Source organism: Manis javanica, chromosome 12, assembly GCF_040802235.1.
Source record: "Manis javanica isolate MJ-LG chromosome 12, MJ_LKY, whole genome shotgun sequence".
Classification (NCBI taxonomy): Eukaryota; Metazoa; Chordata; class Mammalia; order Pholidota; family Manidae; genus Manis; species Manis javanica.
In genome coordinates, this window is record NC_133167.1 from 14,247,260 (window position 1) to 14,254,940 (window position 7,681).

At 42.4% G+C, this 7,681-nt stretch overlaps 1 long non-coding RNA gene across 1 annotated transcript; it reads left to right on the forward strand.

The window, feature by feature from the left end:
* Positions 1 to 6,006: 6,006 nt before the first annotated feature.
* Positions 6,007 to 7,249, forward strand: LOC140844735 (uncharacterized). The gene is made up of 2 exons (XR_012123218.1): positions 6,007 to 6,380; positions 6,642 to 7,249. It is a non-coding gene; the product is annotated as an uncharacterized lncRNA (long non-coding RNA).
* The last annotated feature ends 432 nt before the right edge of the window (positions 7,250 to 7,681 follow it).

Sequence of the window (7,681 nt, forward strand, 5' to 3'; positions counted from 1 at the left end):
TATTTTTTCTTAAAAAATGGACAGAGACTTTCAGTCTCAGAGGCCTGATAAGAAACAAAGCCTGTTGAATAAATGAAGGGAAGGGAAATGGGAGAAGGACATACATCTGCCATGATCATTACCTTCCTAAACGGACCCCTAAAAGCTTGATAAGGTTGTAATGCCAATTCTTAGTGGCCCTGCTGCATGTACGTCAGTGGAGAGCTCTTTGTTGGAGGTCTGCAAGCTGCAAAGTCCTTCATTACAGGCTGGCTGGGATGATCCTTTCTCACTCGCTATTCCATTGTTTGTAATTGGGTGTTCTGGTGAGGATGGACTCTGAGCTCTCTTTGGTTGACCTTGATGGGAAAGGATGGGAAGAACTATATTCCTTCTGTTTCAAGTTCCAAGTTTAAATTCTTCTTTGGAATTTAAACTTATCCCTCTCCCCTTCCCAAATGCATTCTAGTGGTCTCTTCATTATATAAAGGGAGAGCAAATATCTTACTCTGAGATGGAGAGTAAAGAACATGTAGGTGTTTGTACAGTTGATGAGAAACTAAGCAACTCTGCCGAAGGATGTCAAAGGCCGTCTCTGTAGATGGTGTTTTATGTTTGCATATTACATTTGCTCTTAGGAAACCAATTACTTCTTTCTGGTCTTGGGAGAGTAGAGACCTGCTCAAGAAAAACGAACTGTTCCCAAAAGCACAGTAGCAAACTGAGAGCCCTTGAAGAAGCATTTGGGCCTGGATGTATGGTACCCAATCACGGTTGATGTCAGTTAGAGTCAACAGAAAACAGAAACCACATTTGAATTTGGAAGTTCAGAGAAGGGTGTTTAATAAAGAGACTGCTTACAAAATTGGAGGGGTGTTTGGAAATCACAAGGGATTATGCAGAAATCTGGGGACAGTAGGAGGGCTGCTATGGATTGGGGAGGGAGAGCTTACCGAATCCTGGAAAGAGGGAGTCGTGTAGAACAGTTGGCCCTGACCCTGGCCTCTGATAAAGGGACATAGACATTCAGAGTCGGCTACAGGGAGAGGGAGCTTCAGAGTCGGCTACAGGGAGAGGGAGCCAAGGAAGAAATACCCTGGCTTCACTTTCTTCCCTTCTCCCAACTCCTTTCAGGCTTGTTGGCTGAACCCAGTTACAAATTGGAAGACACAGAAACCAAGCACCTGGGTCCCCTACACAGAGAACAGGGTGGCAAAAGGGAGAGAATTATTTGAGAGGCCCACAGACCATACCTAGATTTAAGCTTTCTGCTTTGCAGTCTCTTTCTGTTATTCCCAACCCTTCAGAACAGTCAGGCTTAGCTATTGTCCTAAAGAATTAAGGGAAGGGTCTATACCCAAGTTGGGGAGCAGTGGGGCAGCCCTTTGTCCTTCTTTCCAGCTATAACACTGGAAATAAGACATTATCTTGAGAATTGATGTAAGAAAATGTCTCCATACGCATTTCCGTATTTGTAGATTTTTCTCTTTAGTTGTAAATGTCCGAGAGTCTGCGATCGTCTGTATAACACCTGAGAATTTCACTGACTATTCCCGTAGATTATATCGATCTTCCCAATATCTTCATGAGGAAGGAAGATCAGGGACGCTCCTCATTTTCCAACAAGAATGTTAAGCGACAGAAAGGTCAAGTGATTGTCCAAAATTCACACTCAGCTAGTGAGGGTAGTGTCAGCAAGACAAGTCAAGTTTTCTGATTCTCAGTTTAGTTCTCTCTCCGCATGTTGCAGTTAGAAAATGTCCTCAATGGATTCTTAAATACGCACCTAACATTATTGTCTGTTAGACTTCAGCTCACAGTATTTAAACTTATAAAAGTTTGACAAGGCATTATGAATCCCTGGCTATTCTACAGTATAAATCAGCCTGTTTTTAAGATACTACCAGCTGGCTGAGGATAGACGGTGAAATGAACATAAGCCACCCAACCCCTAAAGTACTGACAGCTCTAGAGTTACTATGTAAGTGCAGATGGCAGGGTTGGGGGTGGGAGGATAGAGATGATAATGAGAATGGGAGAAAGGGCAGTCTAGGCTGTATTTGAAACTTACTTTTACTTTACATTTCAAATGCAGCATCAGTTGTCCATATGGTAGAATGGTGAGTGTGGAGTGGTAGCCAGGGCCCAGTCCAGAGGGCCTTGTGTTATATCATATGAATGCATGTGTGTTTTATTCTTAAGGAATAAAGAACTCTAGAGTAGAAAACTGACTTCTTAGATTAGTGACTTAGAAAGTATAATTATAGTAATTATATTTTCTTGAGCTTTTGCAAAATGTATTATCTAAAAATCCTCACAGCAATTGGCAACTTTCTGATACTCAGAAAATTTAGGTGCCTTTCCTAAAGCCATGTGGGGAGACTTGTTGCCCAGGGAGGTGCTGAAGATATAGGAGGAGGTCAGTGGTGGTCCTGACGGAAGCAGGCAAGTCCTTGCAAAGCACGAAGGGAATGAGTGACACGTAGAACACATTCACTGGGACTGGCTTTATCCACGAGAAAGAGCATCTTTTTAAATCTTTTCTACTTAAGCAAGGGGAGTAGGCAAGAACACAGACGTGTTTGCAGGTGGAAAAGAAGGCCAAGGAGCTGTGGGCTTTACCTTTGCTGCCTCTGTTTTCTCGGAAGCTAAAGTCGGTGGGGAGGAGGCAACATTTAAAGTGGCCTCGGTGGAGCAGTGAGGGCTCGGTTTGGGGACACAGAGAGGGTGCGGAGCAGGCCTGAAGCCAACGCAAGGGTGGAGTGATTTTCTTTAGCTGTGTTTCGTGGCTCAGGTCTAGGGATTGATCCTTTGGGGGATTTGAGGAACTGTGGACTAGTACCTAGGAGGGTGGACAATCCATTGGAAAGGATGCCAGGGCTGGGTCTTGCAGGGCCTTGAGGCCACTGCTAGGCTTTCCCCCTAAGTACATGTGGGGCTGCTAGACTAGTCTTTAAAGCAGGGGAAACACAACCTATGATCGAGTGTTGGAAAGATCAGGTTGGAGAGCTGCTTTTCGGTATCTTGCTATTCCTGGTGGATAGTAAGCAATCAGTCCATGTTAAACATTAATATTATTATTTAATCACATTAATCATAATATGCAGATTGTAAAACATGTTCCCGGGCTTTTAAACTTGCACATTAATCTATCCAAGTTACTCAGATAATGGAGGGATTATTTTTAATGACCATGAGTGGGGAAGTCACAGAATGGAGAAGTTGTAGTTCTATTTGAATAACATTTATTGAGAAGACGTATGCATAGTTTCTTTTTTTGCCATATATAGTCACAGTTTTTAAATGACTCTCTCTTCCCACTGAGAACTGTGAAAGTAAAGGGACTGAAGTTACCAACAAGAAGATACTAAGCTGACCTCCTCTCCAAAGATTCTCCACTCATGGTGGCTCATTTATCATTGCAACCTTAGGCATGAAAACATTTGGGTTTCAGGACCCAACGGAGCTACGGTAGGGTCAGGTCTCCACTGTCCCTCCACCCACTGTGCTTAGACCCTGAAGAATGTCCCACTGCAGGATGGTTCCGAAATGCGGCATGGAGCTCCTGGGGAAGCAGTTATTAGGGGCATCAGGAATCTCTTTGGCAGATAGTTCTTTGGGTTTGGGTTTTACCGAATTCTGTACTGAAGGCGGGGTGGGGGTTGGAAACTCTGAGTAGATTTTGTAGGTCCAAATCTGCAGGCTTGGAGCCTCATGGTCTAAGGCAGGAGGTAGCCTATCATTTGGCCCCCCAACGATCATTCCTGTCTGCTTCATTGCTGGAAGAGCCCCAGTTTTATTCAGTTATGTGGCAGCCATGTGCTCAGGTCAGATGGGCCCAGTGGAATCCTGAGAAAGGGTGGGGAGGGAAGGCAGGATTGTGTTCCAATATTATCACTGACTCGCTCTTGAAGATGAGAGTGAGACAGATGCTCACTGATGGCAGAGATGGATCCAAGCAGGCCATGTGAACTTTTAAATAAATGCTAAAAACTATGTGAACAATTAGAATACGAATCAGAAGTCACTGAGATCTGTCATCTAACCCTTTTATTCATTTATTTGGTAAATGTTTTTTGAGAATCTTCTGACAGGTAGGAATTGTTTGAGTGTCTTTGATGTTTTGGTCAACAAACCAGACTTGGTTCCTAGCTTCTGAAGCTCACATACCTCATGAATAAAGAAGCAGACATATAATTAGCAGTTGTGCTGAGTGCCGAGAAGGAAAAGAATAGGATCCAAAGACAAAAAGGGGAACTGCTTTGACCAAGTTGTCAGGGATGGCCTGGCAGAGAAAGAGAAGAAATGAGCCTGGGGAAGTGAATAGAGAGGTTATTTAAACAGAGGAAACAGCATGTGTGATGGCTTGGATTTGAGACAGACCTTTGCTTGTCTGAGGCACTGAAATTAGGTCTTTATGTGTGGTGTGCAGAGTTGGGAGCATGACGTAAGATGAACTGGCCTGGGCTGGGTCATGCTGGGCTGTAGGCCCAGTAAGGAGCTGGATTTGGTTCTGACAGTGCAATTGGAAGTGACTGGGGTCTTGCAAGCAGAGGAGGGACATTGTCTGATTACTACCCCCTCTGGAGGATGTGTTGGAGGGAGACAGGCCTGGAAATGCCAGGAGGGTGCTTGGTGAGACTGACACTGTATGTGTTGTCCTGGGAGTCAGATACCGTGAGAGTATCTGGGTGACCAAATATGTGTTTCTTATAACTCTTTGTATACACAGACATTAATCCTTACCATATGGGGTCTATTTTGGGAGTAGCCATATCTGTTGGTATTTACTTCAAAATGTTAAAAATTCAGCTTTCATTGTAAAAATAATAAAGGCCTATTAAAAAAAAATTGAAAACACAGAAAAGTAGAACGATGGAAGAAAAACACCTCACCTAAAGAGCCACAACCCAGACACAACTGCTGATAACAAAAATTTGTGTGTTTTTTTGCTTCTTTTGTACTAAGGAAAACAACACAAGACAGTGGCTACTTGTTAGGGATGCTGAAAGGAAAATAGAAATATTTGTGAAAAATTTTTCAAAATTTTGGATAAAAGATAGTACATAAATATAGCGCACTGTTTTTCCTTGTCACTTTCTGAGTGGGTCATCACAGTGATGCAATAACAATTTAAATAGAGGGCCCCTCTTTTGGATGGTCACCCTCTCCTTGTCTCAAGCATTGCCCCAACATTTGGCCAAAGAAGACATCTTGACTAAGAGAACTTGGGGTCTCATATTACTGTTCTAGCAGTTAAATGGATTTTATATCTTTTGAGTGACTTATTTCATTTAAGAAAAAGTGTTGATTATGGCAACCTAATCATTCCGTATTGCTGTAGAGATGAATTGGAACTGGTTTCTTTTTCTAAGGATAAGAAGCCAAACTGTATTTTGACAGCTGGTAACTGGAAGAATTTCGGGCCCCAGAAAAGCAATTGTCTGAGTTACTGTAAACGCACAGCTCCATATAAATCCCCATTGTCTAAATTACTAATATCACAGCACAGGAAATCAATGCTGAGCATAAATGTCTTCCAGTCTTTGGAAATACAGTGTATATTATCCAGTTACTCAGTCTGTGTCATGAAATATGAAAGTAGTCTAGGAAAGACACGTCCTACTTGACCTTTGCAGAATGATTTAATAAAGTTGGCTCGATACAAAAATATGAAAGAGAAATTGCTGATAAAAGCGGGATTGTGGCTTCCTTCTTTCAGATCCTCCTTTCTTTGGAAACACTTCACAGGCTTTATTAACTCTTTACTGTCTTTGTAATTGGTGGCATTTGTCCCTGAGGCCATGTTACCAGCTCTGGAGTTGGGTTCCATTAAAGCGGAGGTTCTGCCCTCTCCTAGGTTTTCATCTGCTTTCAGCACCTCATCTTGATATCTGTGTCTGTATAATTAGGCAAATATGTTTTCAATTGTTTTTATGTGTGTACACATTTCACCCCTTTTACTGCTCTCTTGACTGATGTTTTATGGGATACATTTTCAATGGGTGGCCTCCCAGACAGAGAGGTGCCCGTGTTTGCTGCTGTATCCACTTATGACTCTATCGGTTCCACATGCAGGTGGATCTGAATATGGCCCCTTACTTTCCAGGTGCAGACTGGACCTCCTGGGCTTTCTAACGAAGGACTCAACACCATCATTTTATTTATTTATTTTATGGCGTTTCTTGGGTTTAAAATGAAATATTGGCCTCCTCAAGACGATTTGGAGACCACGCAGAAATCTAAAGAAACTTCTTTGTGGCATTAGAACTATCATCATTGCAACCATCAGCTGAAGTGGTTTCTTCCTAGAGGTCTTTCTGATTTCCCCCACTGGTCTCCTGGCCCCTCTTGATGACATCAGGCAGCTTTAGTTTCATCAGAGCATACATCATTAAACGGTATCTTCTTGCTCATTTATTTGTGTATAATGAGTAATGACAGTGGGGATCTTATCTATCTTCTTTCATGGTACTTCCCCTGTGTCTATGATTACCTGGGACATTTGGTCCCCAATTAAAATTCTCCTAATGAATGAATGAAAGAATTTATTATTTTAAAACAAATAGTTTCCCTTAACATTAAAAAATACTAAAAATTTCTAATATATTTGCCAGTTATGTTTCTCTGTATATCAACATTTCTTTTGTGTGTTGTTTCAGACAGAAGAGGCTGGGCGATGCTGCCGTAACAAACAACCTCAGTTCTTAGTGGCTCCAAACAGTGAAGGTTTATTTCCTGCCCTCCCTCCCCGACTGATGTGGGTTGGCAGGAGAGCTCTGCCCACCATGGTCACTCAGGGACCCTGGCTGATGTTATCTCTGCACATGCTTTCAGTGTGTCTGGGACAGGAGAAGGGAACTCAGGAAACATTAACAGGATGAGTTGGTACTGGCTCTTAAGACTCCACCCAGATTTGACATCTTCTATATCTGCTCACATTTTATTGACCAAAGCAAGCTGCACAGCCTGATGTCAAAAAGGGTGGGGGAAATGTATTCCCACCTCATGCCCAGCAGGAGATCTAGAATTATTCTAACTATAGCATTCACGACAAACATGTAAGTTAATAGCACACTTGGTAAACAGTGAAAGGTAATATGATTTCTTACTCTAGACCCCCTGTCCTTCTCTCCAGGGGCAGCTACTCTTCACAGGCTCAAAATTTTCTCTTCATATGTAAACATATGTGGTGTGTATATGGATATATGTATATGTCCCTTCTATGGTGCTCAAATAAGAATATTCAATAAACACTATTGTGTCTTTTTTTCTTGGCTTTTCGATTGTTTTATTTCTATGTAATATGCGTCGGAAACCTTTCTGTGTATATCAGACAGTCCTCCTGCTCTGGTCCTCTTGGCCAAATTACCACAGTACACTGTTCCTTTTTTGATGGGGAAGCAGGGTGTTTCCAATCCCTTCCTTTGACAATGGCGCTAACCGCACGCTCAGATGAAGCTGCTGTGCTGTCGTGCAACAAGAACCGGCTTGTCTTGACTTCAGAAAGATCTGGTTTGTAATCCCAAATCCCACCGATTAGGTGAATAGTCAACTCACTGGACCTCCTGGATCTTGGCTTTCTCGGCAACAAAATGGAGATATTAACTCATCTCTCATGGAGTTGTCATGCGAAATAAGTGAGATAGTTTTCCTGCAACCTAATGGCTGTTCAATAAATATTTGAGGGTGAATGTTTCAA